Source organism: Pinus tabuliformis, chromosome 4_1 (assembly GCF_031772625.1).
Source record: "Pinus tabuliformis cultivar Carrire ecotype Pingquan chromosome 4_1, CPIR1, whole genome shotgun sequence".
NCBI classification, from domain to species: Eukaryota; Viridiplantae; Streptophyta; class Pinopsida; order Pinales; family Pinaceae; genus Pinus; species Pinus tabuliformis.
The window spans coordinates 120,804,303-120,826,865 of NC_142303.1; positions in this window are offsets into that span (position 1 = coordinate 120,804,303).

Consider the following 22,563-nt stretch of genomic DNA (forward strand, 5'->3'; position numbering starts at 1 on the left):
GGAGTCAGTGCTAGCTTGTAGTCAGTCATATGAAATATCTCGAGGAGATCCCGTGCATACTTAGCCTGAGAGAGTTTGATGCCTGTGGCATCCTGGCTGATCTCAAGACCAAGAAAGAAATGTAATGGACCCATGTTCGTCATCAAGAACCTATCATGCAAGGCCCTCTTGACTATAATGGCTGAAACCGAGCTACCGGTGATCAGGACATCATCCACATACAAAACTAAGATAAAAAGAGAATCATGTGTCCTGAGCATGTAAACATTCGAATCAGACTTACATCTTTCGAAGTTTTGTGATAAGAGAAAAGAATCCATCTTCGCATACCAAGCTCTCGTGACCTGCTTAAGGTTGTAGAGAGATTTCTTCAGTTTGCAGACCAAATATGAATCCTGAATGAAACCATGTGGCTGCTCCATGTAAGTCTCCTCTGATAAGTCTTCGTGAAGAAAGCCATTCTTCACATCCATCTGATGTACTTCCCATCACTGGGAAGCCGTAATGGCAAGTGTAAGGCATATGGAATCCATCTTTGCTATTGGAGCAAAGGTCTCATCATAATCAATGCCATGCATTTGTTGGAAGCCTTTGGCTACTAGCTTGGCTTTCCGTCTAGTGATTTGCCCATTTGCAGCACTCTTGGTCTTATAGACCCATTTGCATCGAACAAGTTTCCTTCCTGAAGGAAGGGGGACCAGATCCCAGGTCTAGTTCTCGAGGAGGGAGTTATACTCCTCCTCCATGGCGGACTCCCAAGATGGATGCACAGCAGCCTCAACATAAGGTTGTGGATCAGAAGAATGAACCAAATGACAATGCCAGGATGGCAATGGTTCAGTGGCAGTGAGGGCAAGAGGAGGCTCAATAAACTTTGAGCTAGTCCTCTATAGATTAGAATTATCCCCCACAAGACAATTTCTAGCAGCTGGGTGGTCTTGTGCATATATCTCACGTAAGCTCCTTGTTCTCTGATTTATGACAAGGGAAATTGATTCACTGTGGGAAGCCCGATCTGTGCTTGGATGTGGATCATCATATGCATGCACCAGATTTGTATCTGAAGACTTTGTCTCTGCATATACATGCTCTACCTCGGCATATGCATGCTCTGTATCTACCTCTAAGTGTACTGAGTCATCATCTCGGACATGAGGTAGATAAAAGGTGTTTGCATGCGGCGATTGAGGTGCATGCGAGAGACTTTCCTCAAATTTGACACTTCACTCAATGATGAGCTTGTTCGTAGAGGAAATCAGGAGTCAGTATCCCTTCACACCATCAGGGTATCCAACAAAGATGCACTCAATGCTCTGTGGATCAAGAGCTTTCATCTTTTCAGAGGGGATCCTGTCCCATGCTCGGGAGCTGAAAACATGGAAGTGGGCAACCTCTGATTTAGTGCCGCTCCAAGCCTCAAAGGGGGTCTGATACTTGACATACCTATGAGGAGATCTATTCTAGATGTAGTTAGCACAATTAAGTGCTTCGGCCCATAGCTTATGAGGCAGTGACTTAGCATGCAGCATCCAGGAAGCCATCTCTTTGAGAGATCAGTTCTTTCTCTCAGCAACTCCGTTCTACCACGTAGTGTATGGAACTATGTGCTGCAACTGTATGTCAGAATGAAGGCAAAGGTTCTGAAGTGATATGTTAACATATTCACCCGCATTGTCTATACAAAGGGCTTTGATCTTTTTCTCTGACTATGTCTCAACTAGTGCTTTGAAATCTTCAAAGTGCGCAAAAACTTCAGATTTGTCCCTAAGAAGATACACCCAAGTATACCATGAGAAATCATCAATAAATGTAAGCACATACCTTACTTTGTTGATGGAAGTATGAGGAAAAGGCCCCATGAGATCACTATGGATCAGATATAGAGGAGAGGATGCTCTGTGAATCTTTCTAGTGTCAAACTTTTCTCTAGGATGTTTGCTAAGGACACACCCTTCACAAACTCCTTTGGAGAAACTGATATTTGGCAAGCCTTCCACCATCTAATGTTTGCTTAGCTGCTACATATACCTATAATTTAAGTGACCACACCTCGCGTGCCAAAGCCTACTACTATCATCAGCATGTGTAAGCAATAAGGAGGATTCAGATTCAATAAATTTAGAAAATGTATACAGTCTGGCTCCATTGTTTACCTCACCGGTTGTAATTTTGGCGCTGCTATGTAGGTCATATATTTTCACTGCATCTGGAGTGAATTCCACTCTCTTTCCAGTGCCGAAATGAGTGATCTGATAAACTGAAAGCAAGTTTACCAAAAGTTTTGGAACATGAAGCACATCTTCAAAGCTTCTGTGTAAAAGTTCCACTCTACCTTTTCCGGTGACCTCAATAGGTGAGTCATCTCCCATGAGGATGGGAGGTCCTTTGCATGCATCCAAAGATGAATAGACTTCCTTTATAGCAGCCATATGACATGATGTACCAGAATCTATAATCCATGCATCAGGGGAAGAATTAATTGCAACTAAAGCATGAATATTGTTACCTTTCCCATGTGACAGATCCTCAGTTTTCTTCTTGGCACCCTGAGGGATGTGCTCCCCAAGGTTGTGCTTCTGAAGGATTTCTACCATTTGGTCAATTTGTTTCTTCATGCAAGAGGATTCTAGATGGAATCCTCTTTGACAGTAGGTGCATTTGTTTCCTTTCTTCCCTTTCTCATTTCTCGAGCCAGAGGAGTCATTAAAGGGCTTGGTGTAACCTTCCTTTTTTGGATGGGAATGCGCTTTTCCCTTGTCTTTTTGCTGCTGATTTTTCTCATTTGAATCAGATCTGTGATTTTTATTGTGGCTGCCATCATGCACAGCAAGTGCATATGCTTTTGGAGGTTTGATTTTCCCCATGCCAATGAGTTTATCTTGCTCAAAAGTAAGGGACTCCATGAACTCTTTGAGAGAAGGCATAGCGTAGGATTTACCTGTTGCGAGCCTTACTAAATGAAATGTAGACACAAAGATGGAGTATTCCAGTCTGAGCTTTGACATAATAGAGACAACTTTGCGACTCTCCTCCTTGGATTTGTCAATTCCACAACCCTTGAGTTGCAACAATAGATCATTATATTTGGTGAAGAAGTCCTGAATTCTGTCATAGTTCTATGGATCCAATGACAGCAACTCCACTTTGAGCAGATGTCCTTTCATCTCATCCTGTTTCCCATAGAGTTCTTCAACCTTTCCAAATCTCATTGGGAGTATTGTAGGCAGATAGATCAAACTGTAACTCTGGGGACATGCACATGCATATGGATCTGTGGGCCTCATCCATGCGGTTGAGGTACTTGGATTTCTCTATGGCTGAAGTGGGTTCCACTTTTGTAGCCATGGTAATCCTGTACAACCCTTTTTGATGAAGGTATCAAGCCATTTGTGTTATAGCTCCAAATCTCACTCTTATGGTTTGTGATGCTGTACTCATGGCCTAGGGCAACCCCTCCTTCCAGACTTGGTCCTAAAAGTTAAAAAATAGTGTTTTATCCCTTATACGCGACATTGCCCTGAGTTAAACGCTTGTATACGCGAGTATGTGTATAGCCAACCCGCGTGTATGTATTAAAACACTTAAAAAAATATAAGACTCCTTATTTTCGGGCAGAGATCGCAGGTTTTACCTGCTGATCACCTGTTAGTGCCCGTGGCCCAACTGTTCCCAACCAACTCCTAACTAAAAAACTACTTTGGAAATGGTATAAAAAGACCTCAAAGGGAAGGCCTAAAGGAGGAGAGAAGAGAGAGAAAGGTTATTATGCTGAGATTTTTCCCTTGACCAGGTCTGAAGTCCGTTGTGCCTTCTGCACTTCCCCCATTTTGTACAGGAAATCTTTGTTTCCTTGTGTGTTGATGTTCATCCACTATTTATGACATCATGGAGAGAGTCATGGACAGAGTTTGTTAGAGGCTTGAGGCTGGAACGGATCCGAAAGGAAGCTTTGCTTGGAGCCTGCTGAAGGTGACTCAGGTGAAAATATTCCTTTTTATGTACTTTATTTGTCTATAATAAAAGAAACACATGTCTTGGTTCCCGAAATGAATCTTCTTTATGTTAGTGATATTCATGTTTAGAATTCATATGTAAATGGTTGTTTAGATTTCATAACTAACTACCTTTCTTTATAACATGAAGATGGTTTCTTTATAAGTTTTGTCCCTGTACTGCTGTGTTCTTTGAATTGGTTATTTTGCAGGACAAAAGAGAAGCGGGGAACTCCAAGAAGGGTTTGGACCCTAAGGGCCTTCTCAAACGTAGGACCAAAGGTACGTACCCTTATCATAGAATTTGCTTACAATAGCATAATGGCTGTATGAATGCATGTTTCTTTGAATAGATAAATTTCAGTCTGCTAGGGTTTCAACCCAAAAAGCCCTAGGGGAACATTTCCCTCTATCATAATTGGTGACTCCACTGGGGACAACACTCTTGTTGTTCCTAGTTTGGGTGTTTTTCAAGCCAATCAGGGCTCAGCTGCCTTGTCTGCTTGCTGTTACTGTCTGGTCTGTTCTTGAACTTTAAAGCTTTGCTAGTTTCTTCAGCTTGTTTTTTTTTTTTTTTTTCTTGAAGCTTTTCATATACGCTGTTTTTCTTAGATACAGAGGCGTATATACGCTTATTTCTTTGAGTGAACCCGCGTATACGCAGGTTTCCTCAGATACAGTCGCGTATACACGCAATCTGTACTTCAGTACAGTCGCGTATATATTGTAATTTTCAAGATTTATAAATCTTTTTAGTCTCTGAAGGTTTGTCTGGTGGTTTGAGTCAGTCTGAAACAGTCATTTTCCAGTATCAGTTATTTGTTTTACAACGAGCATCTTGTTCTGAATTCTCTCTGATTATAAGGAGTATTGGTCTTGTTTTTTTTGTTGATTGCAAGCGTCATCGTTTTTTGCTAAAGCACGCAAGATTTCTTGCTAGGAATCTTGGCTGCTCTGTTTCAGCAGGGTAGGAAGATTGATCACAATTTTTGTGTTAATCTTGCTTTTGGTGACTTTTTGTTTGCTTGACAAAATCGCTTTTTGTGACCATCCACTTCTTTGTTTCATGAAAGTTGTTGATTGACACTTTCTTGGAATTTGTCTTTTTGATCTTTTTGGTTTTCATTGCCAAAGCTTTCATTGCTGCTTTTGATTGTTAAGAGCGATTGCAAACACATTTATTTTTGTTGAGTTTTCATCCGTTGTGTGGTGTCGATTCGCAAAAGTGTTTAATTGCCTATTCTTCAATCACAAGTTTCAGTGTTGTTGAGAGCATTTTTTTTTTTAAAAGACTCTTTTGTTTGTTAAGGAATTTAGACTTCTGTGATCCATAACATTGTTTAGATAATCTTTAGCAAAATCACATAACCAATCTTTTGTCGACGCGTTTCGAACCAACCAGTGTGGTTCATCGTCAGGACAAGTTTGTTTTGAAGAAAATCTTTTGAAAAACTTAGTTTTTGCTTTCTTGAACTTGGTTTTCATTTGGTTTCCTTTTAGTGAAGTCAAAGTGCTTTATGTTTGTCTTAGAACTTGTTTTTTGTGTTTAGACGAAATGAATGGTAACATCTCATATTCCATCTAGACATTTTAAGTGGCAAGATAAAGATTGATAAGCAAGCAACTTTCATTTTTTGTTGCATCAGCATATATTTGTTGCATTAGGATAGATTTGCATATCTTTTTAGGCATCCATAGTTTTGTTAACTTTTGTGAGTGTGGAGTTTGAAAAGAAAAAGAAAAATTTGTTTATTTGAAGTTCCTCTGAACCCTGTAGAGATTACTTTTCATCGAAAAACGAAAACAAGTGCAAGTGCATGTAGTTAAGTTTTTATTAATTTCTTTTGTGTCAAAAAACACCACTAGTTTCACTTCTGTTACCTTGTGACTTAAAGAACAACCTAATTTAAAATCAAGCGCTAACTAAAATTCACTAGAACTTTTTGTTTTAGTCAGTTACACCAACAAGTTTAGGATTTTAGGGCCTTGGATTAGGCGAGTGGAGAGTTAACTCTCCAAGGCCATATAAACGTCAAACATAGGAGTCTGAATAGTGAGTGAAAATCCAATAGCCTTAGGAAGACCAAGAAAGCTTCGGATTTGGGAGTTAAGCACGAGGGTCTCTGAAGACAGGGAAGAGAGATACCTCCTCTCCTACCTGTCCATACTTACCTCACGACTGTTCCGCCTGGCTTCTGCGACGAGTTGGTATCCATAGTTGCTACTCCTAGGGATCTACACAGGTGGCTGCGGAGGGGAATCCCGTGGCACCTGAGGTCCACGTTGCATCACTTTCAACGGTACTATTGGAGGGCACCCTTGCGAAGCTTGGGGGCTTGCACCAGCGCAGGCTGTTGTTAGGAGGTCAGCGTAACTTCTTCTGTTACCTTCGCTGATAGGACTGGGCCGTCATTATCCCAGACTATCTTCGGAAGGCCCCTGACTCCACTTTCTTGTATTTTGGTGTCCGGTCCTCATCACCCGGAGAGGAAATACTTGGAAGTTATTTGATTTGCTAATATCTTTAGGGACTTTATAGTGTGTGCTCTTTGTTCCTTGTATATAGTTGGATTTAGGTATTTTTGTCTAGTCACGTTTGGACTTTGTGTTCTGAGTGACCGGCTTACCACTCTACCGATCTTGAAAGGTTTTTGGTCGTTCTTTCAAAAGTTGTGGAGTTACCTCTGTTACACAGTAATTTGTCACCATTGGTCACCGTCCCTGTTACCCCTTTCCCGCACCTTGGAGGACTCATTCCGGGACTTGTGAGCAGTGACATAACTTGAAAACACTTGCATTATGTTCCCCTTAGTATGGACTTCATATGCTTTGAAGACATCTCCTGCAAAATATCCTTAAAAAGTCCCCTTTTTCCATTAGCACGGATCCACAGTGTATCACCCGCACCGATAAAGGAAATTCTCCAAAGAAGGCGCGCTCATTGGCGCTCTGTCTTAGAGTATTACCCGCGCCAACCAAGTTTGGAAAAGTTTGTTCACAAACGCACGCCCAAGAGTTTTGTCCTTTCGACTCATATGGCTTTTCCGGGATAATGTCAATCTCATGGATGTCGAGAATCATCATCCACAATAGCTTTTCGAGGATAATGCTTATCCCATGAATGTCTGGATGCATTGTATCTCTTCCTCCTCCTCCATCTATAAAAGCTTGTTCTGGTGCATTTGACAAGCTAGTTTTGAGTATAGGGAGAATGATACTGTAAGAAGTCTGAGAGATTGTTGTTGAGTCTTCTTTGCATTCATAGTCAGAGAGAGAGAGAGGCTTGTTCCTGATCCCGACAAGCTTTGCAAGACATGTGTAGCTGATCACCCAACCAAAGGAGGATTTGACGTCAGAACTTCGGTTGTATACTCCTTTGTTGATTATCAATAATAGATGACTATCATTATGGTTCCATTCTTGCTTTTCATTATAATGATGATTGAATTATATCTTTTTTGACCGATATATAATTGCATCTATTGGATTTTATGCTTGTATTCGTATCGTTCTTTGCATGTGCAGGTGTCCATTCACAGAGATCGTGAGGATCGTGACCAGTTGGAGCAAAGGAACGGGAGCGTCAACTCTCCTACAACACTAGCATTGGAATCCAAGTAGGTTCTCGTAATCCACCTTTAATTTGCAATTAGGAACCTTCATGATAGTATTGTTTGATTGTTACTAGACCCATTTTGGGCTAGTGGGATCGCCTCTGTCCGCAGAGGGGATTTACCTCTCCAACAATTTGGCGACTCCGTTGGGGACGGTATTTGTTGTTTGATTTGTAAACTTTGGACGGAGCCTGAAGTACGGCCAGGTGGCCTTCGAAACGCTATTGCTTTGCATTAGCGAAGTAGATCAACGCCACTTCAGTCAATCTCCGGTTTGGTTTACGAACTAAACAACTTGGAGTTTGTCTTGTCTCTTTGGTTTTCTCTTGTTTTGATTGCTTAGATAGCTTTCTGGTTTGGATTCTTTGCTGTCTCTTGCTGCCTGGTCTGTCTGGATACTGTCGACCAAGCCTTGGACTGCTTGTTTTTATTTTTAAGCTAGCAAACTTGATTGGCGCTCTTTTTTTCATGACAGTCGCGCCAATTGGCACCACTTGCCAGTGTACAGCCCGCGCCAATCCTTAATTAGTGCAATTTTCCGCCTGACAGTCACGCCAGGCCTGTGAAATTTTCCAGTTTGCTTGTTTGCAGCCTTCCAAGCTTGGGTTTTGTGTCTAGCTACACCTTTTTCAATCACTTGAGTGTGTAAGAGTCTTGTTTGACTGGTTTTGAATCTTTTTTTTTGGCAAATTATTAATTTGATTTCTTTTGATCATTACTTGGAGGTTTGTCTCGGTCTTTTCGCAATTTTGCATCTTTTTGCTTTTGTTTTTGCAAAAAAAAATTCCCCCTCATTCGCCGGGGGGGGGGGGGCTAAATTGTGTATGAGTGTTAATCGCCTTTGAGTGTTTTTAGTTTATGATCTTTGGAACTCTCACCCGTTTTTCTTGATTTGCACTTGATTGGTTCTTAGATTACATTAGAATCATCGTGTGTTTGAGAATTCTCTTGCATAGATCACACTTGCATAATTAGAATTCTCATTTTCAGGATATGAATGAAAAGTGTGCATAGATTACATTTGCATACTTTGGGTGTTTGCCATTTTCTATCAATTTCACATTTTAGCCCTAGGACATCTAGTGGCTTTGCGTGTTGAGTTTTTGGTCTTCTATCAGTCCAGTCGACTTTTTGATTACTCCATTGCACTCGTTTAGTGGTTGTTAAACTTTTTATTGCGTTATTCGAATGATTCTCTTCTTTTCGCTTGGATTTCGCTTGGCTTCGTTTTGGGCTTAGATTACATGGCCCATTGAGGTCTTTGAGATCTTCGCTTGGTTTTGAAGGACTGCCTTGGTATTGAGAGACTTGATTGTATTTTCATTGAGTGAAATTTGTATTTTTACTCTTTGTTATTGTTTCTCAAAATTTGTTTAGTGCATTTTGCCATCAAAAAGAAAACGAACAATCTCTTTTGCTTTGCATTAGTTAATGGAAATTAAAGCTTTTCGTTGTTATTAGCAATTAGTAACTTTAGAGAAAAGTTTTGTTAATTGCCATTAGCTGCATTAGAGTTATTGTTGATTGTTTTATGGTCATTTTTGTTTGTGTGAAAGCTCTCAACTCTTCTGTAGTTAGCATTCATCGAATGGAATGATATATTTTGGCATATAGCTTGCATTTAGGAAATTGTGAGAGAGTACATACGGTAGGACCTGGAAACTGAAACCTAATCAAAGATCAACTGTAAAATGAACTGAATGAATCTAAAAACGCATTGGAACTTAACGCATACATTCTAGAGGTCTAGGCTAGAGACGTGTTCCGGCGTCGTTAAACCTAGTCACTGTTGTTTCACATTATGGTTGGGTGATTCCTCCTTTTGTGACTCGATAGTGGTCTAGCACGGATTTGTGCTCCCACGTACCATCGAGTATATGTGGAGACCCCACTAGGTTATCATCCTTTATCCACAGGAAGCCGTGTCTGCCGCCTTACAAGCCATAATGCACACTACACAGCATTCGGGAAGATTGACTGTCGTACGGGAAGTCCTTGGTTTTCATCTGATTGCCAAGGTGTATAATCAGTTTTACGGATTGTTTGGTAAACCTTTTGCCTAGTTCTCCAGAGTAGTCACTTTTGACCCTTTTTGGACTCCCTAAGAGAAAAGGCTCACCTGAGCATTCTGTCACTTTGGGCTCACTAAATATTTGAAGGAGACTAGAGTCACCTTTTCGTCCTTTTCTCGACTCTTAAAACATGAAAAGGTTAAGTTAAGTCCTTGCGTCTTAAAATTTATTCAGCCACGATTCACATTTACTCGGTTATATCTTGTTTGCGTTAGCTTGAGTAGGCTTCTTTTTCGATGGAAACTTTTCCGGGGTTCACCAACCCAAGTATCCCTCCTGACGGGACTCCTGGTCATTTCCCTCCTCTCGGGAATGTTGGTGCTCCTTACATGGAAACGTTGTCCCTTCCAGGTGTTATCTCAAAATCAGGCCCTGGAAGGCTGCAGACCAGGAAGACTTCAAGTAACTATTTCAACCTACTTTAGGCTGAGGCTTAGCCTCCTCAACCTGAGAGGGCTCTCTCTTGATGGATTAATGATTTTGATTAAAGATAAGATGGCTAACTCTTATAGAACAACTGTGAAAAATATGAATGGTGGAAACACATTAAACAAAACTATCCATTGGACTTATGGAGTCCCAACACCTCAATATAACAATGAACTCAACCTTACATGGAAGTCAGGGCATTCAGCGTTTAAACATTCAGAACATAAACTCATATGGGACCACACAGTTTATGCATGTATACAGGAAGTCAGAGCACATTCAGTGAATTCTGAGTGATTATACATCCATACCACTGTAAGAATTAAGAAAAGGACAACATCACATATTCTGAACATAAAAAACCCTTCATGAATCCTGAGAAGTAAAGTCAAGCATGCATTATTGAAAATGGGTCTTACATATGCCAAATACAAGCTTTTTCATAAAAATTTCCAACCCTTTGTACATCAGATGTTCTGCTATATATAGAGCTCTTTACACAACTTAGATTCCTCTTCTAGGATGAGGAAAATTCGAATTCTACCTGACCTGACACCTAATGACACTCAAAACTAACTATTAAATGCAAATGACACCTAATTAGCAGTCCTAGAGACCTAATACAACTAGGAGTGTATCTCCTTATCATGATTATAACAACCTTATCTAAGCATTAAACACTCATTTTGACACACAAAACTCCATGAAGTCGAATTTGATGAAGCCCATAACCTTCCAGCTGGCCCTTGATGACTCATCCTTTTGGTGTTCCTAGAAACTAGGAGACTGTCCCTTGCTCTGTTCTGGCTGAAAAATAGGTCTTGGGACAGAGCTCATAACTTCTCGTACAACATGTATTTGGAAAAACGGAAGGAGGCTTTTGTGAAATAACCCATGCTGAACAAAAACCTCTTTTTGTTTTTTTAAACATTACTCCAGCTGTCCAGAATCGATCCTTGAAGAAGATGTGTAAAACAGGAAATGAAAAACTGCACCTACAGCAGTTTCGTAGCGCAACTTTGGTCATTAATTTCTCTCAGATCGTAATGAATTTGAGGAAACGGAAGGAGGTTTTTGTGAACCAATCCATGCTTAACAAAAACCTCTCTTTGTTTTTTGAAACACCTTCCCTACCGCCCAGAATATTTCTTTGAAAAACAGGTGTCAAACAGAGAAATATGCCTGTGGAAAACTTGCACCTACAGCAGTTTCGTAGCGCAAGTTTGATCATTCATTTCTCTCAAATCATAATGGATTTGAAGAAAGTGGAAGAGGTTTTTATACTTTAGTATCTTAAGAATGAAAACCTCTTTTACTTTTCAGAGATGAGTTTTCCATTGCTTGGTAATCCCCTTGGAAGTTGACTGCTCTTTTCATAACATAAAACTTTGGAGTTCATAAAAGTCTTTCCTTTCCTTGTTTTGCCTCTGCTTGATGTTTATACCTTGTAAGTAATCCTTTTCCTTGAATTTGGTAATCTCAAAGTTGGTAGACATTAGTTTCTTTTTTTTTGACTTCCTTAAAGCTACATTCTTCTTCTTGAGTGCTAACTGCCTTACTTGAGTTGAAATGGAAAACTTTGATGTATGCTGACCCTGAGCTTTGCCAAGTGCTTCTTATGCATGAAAGGAACACGAAAGTGACCAAGAGAAAATCTTCCTTACATTACCCATTTCTTTGAAATTTGTTTAGTGATAACACCAGGGTTAACTGTTGGGTTGCCTGTTTGGTTTTTCCCAACCTCTTTAGTCCTTGCCGTCTCAACTTCTGGTCAATCAGTCCCTCCACCTGAACAACATCATGTTGATTCTAAGGTGGACCTCTCCCCTTCTTCGCCCGCTTCTACGTCCTCATCTTCTACTTCGCTTGGTGAAAGTCTCGATTCGAGTAACCAGGTGGCTAAGAAGAAGAAGAAGAAGATGAAGAAGAAGAAGTCTCCTAAGGGAGAGGCTAAAAGTGTCGCTACTCCTCCGAGTCCACCTCAAGTCGGGCCACCTTCTGCTCCTCCGCGGAAGGTCAAGTTTCCTTGTAGATTGTGCAAGGATGACCACCTTCTTCGCAATTGTCCTGGCATTCCCAGGGTCTTAGGGGTATGGTCTCGTGATCCAGCCTGCCCCTCATCGTCCTCTGAAGCTCACGGCGATGCTACTCTATTAGCTGGAAATGGTAAGGGAAAAGGGAAGATTTGAATTCCTTGTAGACTTTGTGAAGGTAATCATCCCCTTCACCTTTGTCTGCTCATGGATAAAGCCTCTGTTGTCTTGGAAAGTCTTACAGCTCCTTCACCCCAACTACCCATTGGCTATCAACGTCTTTCTGCAGCCGCAGATCGTCCCCCTGCTGACAAAGAGATCGACCAAGATTCCTCTCTTGTCCAACCTCCTCTTCCTGAACCTGGCTCTGCCAAGCCTGTTCCAGACCAACCATTGATCGGAAAGAGTGTCGACTCGAGTTCACCACTTGTCAACCACTCTGTTTCGGAAGAGCATCATTCCCATGTTCTTCTCGTCTCCTCAGATTCTCCTGCGTCCAGAAATGACTCTCCTATCCCAGCTGCTCCCGAGAGTCCTGCTCCGATTCTTTTAGAGTAGGGGGGCAATCATACGATTCCCCCACCAAGTAGTTCAGTCGTTTCCTTCGATTGGAGTCATTTGACTACCTCCCGCCTCCCATCCCATGTGCCTTTCTGGGTCACGGTACACGCCTATAATAAAGCAATACCTGGCACTGTTATGGATGAGGGTGCATATGTCAGTCTTATGCCTGCCACTACTTGCCAAGCTTTGGGTTCCCCACAACTTGTGCCAGTCGCGCCGAATCTGACGGCTTTTGATGGAGGAACTATTCAACCATTAGGGATCCTTCCAAAGCTCCCTATTACTTTGGGAGGCAAAACCGTCTATATAGACGTATCGGTTACCCAAGGTGCTTTAGATTTCAATCTTCTCCTTGGCCGTGACTATGTTTATGCCATGGGGGCCCTGGTCTCTTCACTTTTCCGTGTGGTTTGCTTTCCACACGATGGAAGGATAGTGACTATAGATCAATTATCGTTCGTTTGTCCCCGGGTGCCCCCTGCGTAGTTTTCATCCCCTCCTGGTTTTCATCCACCAGTTGCATCTGCCCCACCACAGATCAACTACGTGGCCACTTATCCCGTGCCTGTATCCAACGATGCCGCCATCGTGCACAGTGTCCTAGGGGCATTGGGTCCTGACTTCCGAGATGTTGTCCTTCCATCGGGAGTGGCACTCTTGGAAGCCCCGACTTCCTGTTCATTATGATGAAGTTCGGTCGGAGCATAGTTCGTTTTCCTATGTCAAGCTCCTTAAAAAATGAAACTAGGCTTGGACGGAGCATAGTTCGCTGTCCTATTTCAAGCTCCTTAAAAAATGAAACTAGGTCTGGCGGAGCATAGTTCGTTTTCCTATGTCAAGCTCCTTAAAAAATGAAACTAGGTCTGGCCGAGCATAGTTCCTGATCTTGTGCCAAGCTCATTAAAAAATGAAACAAAGGTTATGAGGATAGTTCTTTTCCTAGGTCAACCTCATTAAAAAATGAAACATCTCCTCCTTTCCAAATCGAGTCTTTGATTAAGATCTCATAAAATACAAGTTGAGTCTTTCATAGATCTCGAGAGTGAACCTTCATTCCATCCACTTTGTTGAATGCAATGAAGCTTGGGGGGCATGTACCTCGATTTGCGTTATTATGCTAGGGTCATGCGAACTGATAACAAGCATATTTTTTCGTTTCAAGCTTGTGTAAACATGAAACCGAATCTAAGCAGAGTTCTCCATGGTTCAAGCTTGTGTAAAAATGAACCCATACCTGATTTACATCTCGTGATTGCCTTTTATTTCGCTAAATTCTGTTAGATGAGCCTTGGTTGTTTCATTCCATTGCTACCATCTCTTTGGCCAATCATATGCTTTCACTTGGTTGTTTATTCTTTCCTGAGGAATTGCAGCGATGAGTGGTTTTATTAGCCAGCCTCTTGACCATTACATGTTTTGAGTAGTTCCACCATTGTCGGAACCAGTTGCTACCCTTTATACCACTCGTTCCTCTAGGACGAGTCTCCTTTAAGCTCTTTTCAGACTCGTAAAAGATGAAAAGATTGCCGAGTACTTTTCCCTTTTTGACTCGTTAAAGAGAATAAAAATGGAGGTCTACTTTCAGCTCTTTTCCGACCGTTTAAAGACGAAAAGATCACCGAGCTACCCCTCTTGACTCGTTAAATGTAAATAAGAGGCGGTCGTCTTTAAACTCTTTTCCGACCGTGTAAAAACGAAAAGATCGTCGGACCCTTGTCATTTTAGGTTCGTTAACGGTCACGAAGCGACGTGGTTTCAATCGCTTTTTTACTTTTTCAGGTCGAAATCACTACTTATGAAAAGTACTCCTCGATCGTAATGGTCGGGCGGTTCTTTCAAGCATTGTTTTATACTTTTTCGGGCTTGAGAGTCACAACTTTATGAAAAAGGACACCTTTGGAGTTTTCTTTTCCGCAGTCTTTTCAAACTCTCTAAACATGAAAAGACGCAGAGTTCTTCCTTTGTCAGACTCGTTAAAACTTGATGACATTGGAGTCCATCGAGATGACGTTACAAGCATATGCTATCCCCGTCAAGCTTTTTAATAAAAATAACTGGGGTACTCGCCAGAAATGGTGGGGAAAAATGGAACCATAATTATTGTCGTGTCGGCAGTATGTCGCTCTTGAACATGGCACTTGTCTTCTTTCATGTCTGGGTGGGGATATCTCATCTAATTTTTCACTTGCCTCCGTGGATTTGGGTAATCCTGTTTGACCTCTCATCTGCTCATTGCCTCGTCATCATGACATCTGATCCATTGATGTCAAATACTGCCAATTCCACTGTCGTGCCGCCGATATGTTCAAGAGAAGTTTACCTCTGCAGAATAACAACCTCCTTCTGATAGCTCACACAATTTTGATCCACCACAACATTCTTTCTCTATCTCGTGACGATGATGTGGGAAACACTATGGCCCACCTTCGATCAAGGTCACTTCCTATCGACTTCAGCTCATTATCCAGGAAGCTGATCTAGAGACTCCCTTCCGGTGCCTTGGATCCTGCATGCCTCAATGGCAGGTTCTTCGTGTTCGACGTGAGGTTTTCATCATTGGCCTCTGATCGAATGATTCTACGGGTGTTCGACGCCAGCTCACTGATTCACACGCCGTAGATTGTACCTATAGTACCTTGAGGGTCATTGTCATTATTGGTGGTACCTCTCGCGTCTGTTAACAGTTTTCCTTATTGACTAGTAATCAGACGATGTTCATGCATGTTCAACTTCAGCTCATGTATTCGCATGCTTGAACTTGTACTTTTGTTCGGGTCGAGATGGAGCGCAAGACCCTAGATTTTGTCTATTGGAATCTAGGCTGTGATTTTATGGATTCTTGTTACATGACTCATTCACTGGATGACTGCGACCATACCTGAGTCTATTCATCGATCCTAACCGGATGGTTGCGCCCATACCATGGATCTAGATTATTATGTACTCTGTTATGGATGGCTGCGACCATACCACATATATCATGTACTTAAGCTATCAGTTGTATCTCTCTATGCAGATTCTCCGGCGACAGCTGCATGTGTTCTTGTAAAGCATTTCACCCCTCTCTCTCTCTCGGGCCTCATGCTTTAGGGGGCATATGTTACACAGTAATTTGTCATTATTGGTCACCGTCCCTGTTACCCCTTTCCCGCACTTTGGAGGACTCATTCTGGGACTTGTGAGCAGTGACATAACTTGAAAACACTTGCATTATGTTCCCCTAAGTATGGACTTCATATGCCTTGAAGACATCTCCTGCAAAATATCCTTAAAAAGTCCCCTTTTTCCATTAGCGCAGATCCACAGTGTATCGCCCACGCCAATAAAGGAAATTCTCCAAAGAGGGCGCGCTCATTGGCGCTCTGTCTCAGAGTCTTACCCGCGCCAACCAAGTTTGGAAAAGTTTGTTCACAAGCGCACGCCCGAGAGCTTTTTCCTTTCGACTCATGTGACTTTTTAGGGATAATGTCAATCTCATGGATGTCGAGAATCATCATCCACAATAGCTTTTCGAGGATAATGCTTATCCCATGAATGTCTGGATTCATTGTATCTCTTCCTCCTCATCCATCTATAAAAGCTTGTTCTGGTGCATTTGACAAGCTAGTTTCGAGTATAGGGAGAATGATACTGTCAGAAGTCTGAGAGATTGTTGTTGAGTCTTCTTTGCATTCATAGTCAGAGAGAGAGAGAGGCTTGTTCCTGATCCCGACAAGCTTTGCAAGACATGTGTAGCTGATCACCCAGCCAAAGGAGGATTTGACGTCAGAACTTCGGTTGTATACTCCTTTGTTGATTATCAATAATAGATGACTATCATTATGGTTCCATTCTTGCTGTTCATTATAATGATGATTGAATTATATCTTTTCTGACCGATATATAATTGCATCTATTGGATTTTATGCTTGTATTCGTATCGTTCTTTGCATGTGCAGGTGTCCATTCACAGAGATCGTGAGGATCGTGACCGGCCGGAGCAAAGGAATGGGAGCGTCAACTCTCCTACAACACTAGCATTGGAATCCAAGTAGGTTCTCGTAATCCACCTTTAATAGAGTATTCCCATAGGTAACTATACCCATAATCTTAGAGGATTAAGAGGTAGAATAGACTAGAGAGGTAATAAATTGTTGGAGAGGTAAATCCCCTCTGCGGACAGAGGTGATCCCACTAGCCCAAAATGGGTCTAGCAACAATCAAACAATACTATCATGCAGGTTCCTAATTGCAAATTAAAGGTGGATTACGAGAACCTACTTGGATTCCAACGCTAGTGTTGTAGGAGAGTTGACGCTCCTGTTCCTTTGCTCTGGCCGGTCACGATCCTCACGATCTCCGTGAATGGACACCTGCACATGCAAAGAAAGATACGAATACAAGCATAAAATCCAATAGATGCAATTATATATCGGTCAGAAAAGATATAATTCAATCATCATTATAATGAATAGCAAGAATGGAACCATAATGATAGTCATCTATTATTGATAATCAACAAAGGAGTATACAACCGAAGTTCTGATGTCAAATCCTCCTTTGGCTGGGTGATCAGCTACACATGTCTTGCAAAGCTTGTCAGGATCAAGAACAAGCCTCTCTCTCTCTCTGACTATGAATGCAAAGAAGACTCAACAACAATCTCTCAGACTTCTGACAGTATCATTCTCCATATACTCAAAACTAGCTTGTCAAATGCACCAGAACAAGCTTTTATAGATGGAGGAGGAGGAAGAGATACAATGCATCCAGACATTCATGGGATAAGCATTATCCTCGAAAAGCTATTGTGGATGATGATTCTCGACATCCATGAGATTGACATTATCCCTGAAAAGCCATATGAGTTGAAAGGAAAAAACTCTCGGGCGTGCGTTTGTGAACAAACTTTTCCAAACTTGGTTGGCGCGGGTAAGACTCTGAGACAGAGCGCCAATGAGCGCACCTTCTTTGGAGAATTTCCTTTATTGGCACGGGTGATACACTGTGGATCCGCGCTAATGGAAAAAGGGGACTTTTTAAGGATATTTTGCAGGAGATGTCTTCAAGGCATATGAAGTCCATACTTAGGGGAACATAATGCAAGTGTTTTCAAGTTATGTCACTGCTCACAAGTCCCGGAATGAGTCCTCCAAGGTGCGGGAAAGGGGTAACAGGGACGGTGACCAATGGTGACAAATTACTGTGTAACAACCTCCTCAAGGGCAAAGGTTTTGATTTCTTATCGATATTCCTTGAAAAGGTATTTCTATATTCCAGTAGGGGAAGGGTCTTTGGAACAGTTAGATATGGCCAATATTCCTGTGGAAACCAACCAAGGTGCCCTCCCAAAAGGGGATCCTTGTGCTTTTCCTTTCTTTGGAAACGTTGATACTCCCTTGATGGCCACTTTGAATATTCCTGGGTTGAATGTTGGACTACCCGTTTCGCTGTGGTCCACTCTGAATATTCCAAATGCTCTTGAAGCTTCTCAGTTGAATGCTTTATTTCAAGGGCATCACATGGGTGCTAATTATTCATCTTCTCTCAAAGAGAAATCTGGGGTTCCTTCTTCTTCTCCTTCTTGTCACAAGAAATCTAAAAAGAGGAGAAAGAGGAAGTCAAAGAAGAAGAATAATTCTATCCTTTCATCTTCAACCTCGGCAAGTCATGTTGGAGATGAGCCTTCAACCACTGCTAGTCATGCTGGGGGCACAAGTGTAGTCACTGCGAGTCACACTAGCACTTCATCATCAACCTCTATGAGTCATGTTGAAGATGAGTCTTCAGCCACTGCTAGTCATGCTGGGGGCACAAGTCTAGTCACTGCAAGTCACACTAACACTTCATCATCAACCTCTGCGAGTCATGTCGAAGATGAGTCTTCAGCTGCTACAAGTCATGCTGGGGGCATGAGTCTAGTCACTGCGAGTCATACTAGCAAAGAGTCACCGACCTCTGCAAGTCATGTTCAGGACTCTCCGCAAACCACTGCTAGTCATGTTGGCGGAATGGAGGTTGATAAGAAACCTGGACGTAGAAGTTTTAAACCTAAGTTCCCTTGTAAGATATGCAAGGGAGACCATCTTACTCATTTATGCCCTGGTATTCCAGAGGTTCAAAGGATATGGTCTAAGTCTGAAAGTACTTCTACTCCTAAACCTGATATGGTTTCTCATCAATCCCATCAACCATTGGTTGATAATGTGGTAGATCCAGTGCAATCGTTGGCCGATTACACTCCTCTTTTGGGGGGTGAAGTGCCTAACAAAAGAGTCTGTTTGATCTCTAGTACAGAGTCTTCTAGTATAGGGGGCATTCTGGTTTCTTCTAATGTTCCCCCTCCAAGTTCTAAGAGTGTTTCCTTTGATTGGGATAGTCTTGTTGAGCCTCGTCTTCCTTCCGCTGCACCTTTCCAAATAAAGGTCAGAGTTAATTCCACAAATGTCTATCGATGTATGGTGGATGAAGGATCCTTTGCAAGTATTATATCCTCTTTGATTTGGAAAGCTTTGGGTTCCCCAAAGTTGTTGACAGCTCAGAGTCAGTTGTTAGCCTATGATAGAAGACCTGGTGAATCTATGGGTGTTCTTCCTCAATTGCCTATCACTTTAGGTGGGAAGACTGTTTTAATCGATATGATGGTGGTTGATAGCCCTTTAGACTTTAATATGCTACTTGGGCGTGATTATGTCTATGCTATGAATGTTGTGGTGTCTTCACTCTTTCGAGTAATGTGCTTTCCTCATAACGGGAATATTGTCACTATTGATCAGCTTGCATCTGATAATCACCACCCTAATTCGACTTTACTGCAGAATGCCCCTTGGTTTGTTCCAAGTGTTCAAGTAGACTCTACCCTGCCATGGGTGAATTATGTGGCATTGAGTCCTTAGTGTTCAATCGCTTCTGAGAAGGATCCTTTGACTTATTATTCTCCTTCTTGGGACTTGGTCCCGGCGGTTGACCGAGAGATTCTTCCTACAGGGACATGGGACCCTTTAATTCCCTCTTTTAATCCTTGTAGTTCTCATGATTTCTCAGATCTTGCTTTGCCTTCACAGGAGGAACTCTTTGAAGCCATGAGTTATGACTACCAAAGGAGTCCTTGGTCCGATCCATGCAAAGGGTTTGTCTAGAAGAACTATTATGTGTAAGCCGCAAGGCTGCGTGGTCCCCTGTACCATATTGTACATAAGAGGTATGCATTTTCAAGTTTTGTATTCTATAACACAAAGATTTTATATGAAGTTTATATGTGGGATGTATTAACTTCTTGTCTAGTGTTCCTATTTATGTTTACAGAACTTGGAAGATGTCTCCTTTGGAAGTTTATGGTTGGTCCGTTCTGACAGGTATTGGTTCTCGAAACTGGCATATAGGTTAGGTTTTTCCACCTGCATTGTGCATTTATCAGTTTCCTTTCCCATTTTGGCCTTAGGATCGACCCCACCAAGTTATGGTGCGGAGCCTTCTCATTGCTTAGAAGTATCATGACTTGTGTGGTAGAGCCTACCCTATCATGGGTGCCCTAGTTAGTACCTTGTTGACGCTTGGCACTCATGCTGATTTTTCATCCCTAGGCTCGGGAGTCCTCTGTAGCCCCGCCATGACTTATGTGATGAAGACTCATTCTTCTTAGCTTCTTCGCTTCGTTCTAGCCTTATACCCTAGAGGCTCCTTTGTGTTGAGTTGTACTACTGCATTGCATGTTGACCACTTGCACCTTTTGGCCTAGAGCCGGCTTCACTTGGACTCATGTTTAAGCCAACTTTTGACCATGACCTCTGCAAAATCAACCTTGCATACCTTTGACTTCTGCAGCTTGACACACCTTGACCCGTGGAAGGAACATACCTTTGAGTGTCACTGACCAGTTTTCACCTCCCTGCATTGAGCATAGGAACGTTCCTTTCCCAGGAACTAGATCATCTGTTTCACCGACACTCATTCTTTCCACTGTACCATAGCATTCTTTTATTCTTTTTCCGGCTTAACAGAAAAAGACAAAAAAAATTAAATATCCCAAAAAGAGAGGGAATGGGACATTATTTCCATTTATTGTTGGCAGCTAGAGTCAGTCGTGTCGCCCTTGAACAAAGCACTCACAACAAAGTCTCCTCTGTATGGGTGGGATTTAGTTTGACTTAGGTACGCCATAACCTTGTTATTGAGTCAGTTCTCCACCGATTGGTTATCTCTTCCAATCATATGGAGGGTTCGTTCGTGCCTCCTGCATGGCGAACTTATATAGAGTCATCATATGTTGCCACATAGTCACATTGAGTCATGCTTTTGTTCAAGGGAAGTTAGCCTGAGTCGGCCTCTCTGAGGTGTCTCTTGACTCATTTTTCAGTCGGCCATCCCTGGTTGTCAGTGTCATGTCTATCATCACATCAGTTATATTGGTCCTTTACTCGTGCTGGTTTGAGAAGGTCCCCATTGACTTCTTGCTGGCGGGTCTTGTCCTTATCGACGACGACATCTTGCTCTGAGGACAGGCCTAGAGCTGCACCCTGGCCCTATTTTCATTATTGATAGGTTACCTTGTGCTCAGCATCGATCAGTATCATGGGTCTTTGACTGAGTGGTTTCCCTTGTGTTTGACATCATCTTACATTATCACACATTGGGATTCGTGCAATACCTTGGTTTCCATTTGACCCTATTGGTGGATACCTCGCCTCTGTGTCAGCTTTCATTATTGGTTGGTTCAGAGGGTTTCTGTCATGCGCTAGCCACATCTTGTGTACGTCGGAAACGTACTTCGGTTGGGTTACTACATCTTTTTCGTCCGATTCCTTCCACATTATTGGCCTACGGGTTACACTCGCGCTAGATTGATGAAGGATTCCTTAATGCCTTCCTTCTAGCGGATCTTTCCCTATCGACTCCGACTCATTGCTCTGGGGAAAAGATCTAGAGTCCATTTGGCAGTACCTTGGGGTTTGCAGTCATTAGTGGCAGATCCTTCGCTATCGACAATGGGAAACCATCATTGTCTCCTGATCGATAGATTCTTACAGGTGTTCGACTCCAGCTCATCTATTCACACTTGTTAGATTGTACTGGGTACCTTGACGCTCATTATCATTATCGGTGAGTAGTCTCGCGTTTGTTAACGGTATACATCAATGACCGGTAATCAAACGATTTCTCACATGGTCGATTTCAGATCATTTATTCCCATGGTGTAGAAATGTACCACGACGGTCAGTGAAGACCTCAGGTTGTATCAGCATTCATTGGTTCACTTGATAGTTGCTCCTGTTCTTGCTAGTTGATACCACTCCACTTTATATGTTGCAGTCAGTCATGGCGACATTCTATATGCTGGCACCTAAGTTTGCAGTGTCGTACCATCCTATTCCATCATGTTCGGTTGGTACCTTTTGGGGATCAGTCTTTGATATCAGTGATCTGTTGCATCTTTCAGCATCATTGACAGTATTATATGTGATATTCAGACATGTACTTGTTCATTATGATCCGATGATCCATTATGTATCTTTCAGTCATTTATACTTGTATACTTAGTGGATCCGCTTGTACTTGATATGCGGACATGCTTTACGTTTTCTGAGCATGGGTATGCCCACCTCAGACAGTTTTTCTTTCTGATCTCCTTTGGTGGCTTGGCAGGCTGAATTCTGGTGAAGTCCTCCTCGGTTTTTGACAGACTTCCTTTCCATGTACTCGCATAATATATTTCAGCCATCATGTACCCTTTCTGACCTCATATATTAGGGGGCATCTGTTATAGCTCCAAATCTCACTCTTATGGTTTGTGATGTTGTACTCATGGCCTAGGGCAACCCCTCCTTCCAGACCTGGTCCTAAAAGTTAAAAAACAATGTTTTATCCCTTATACGCGACATTG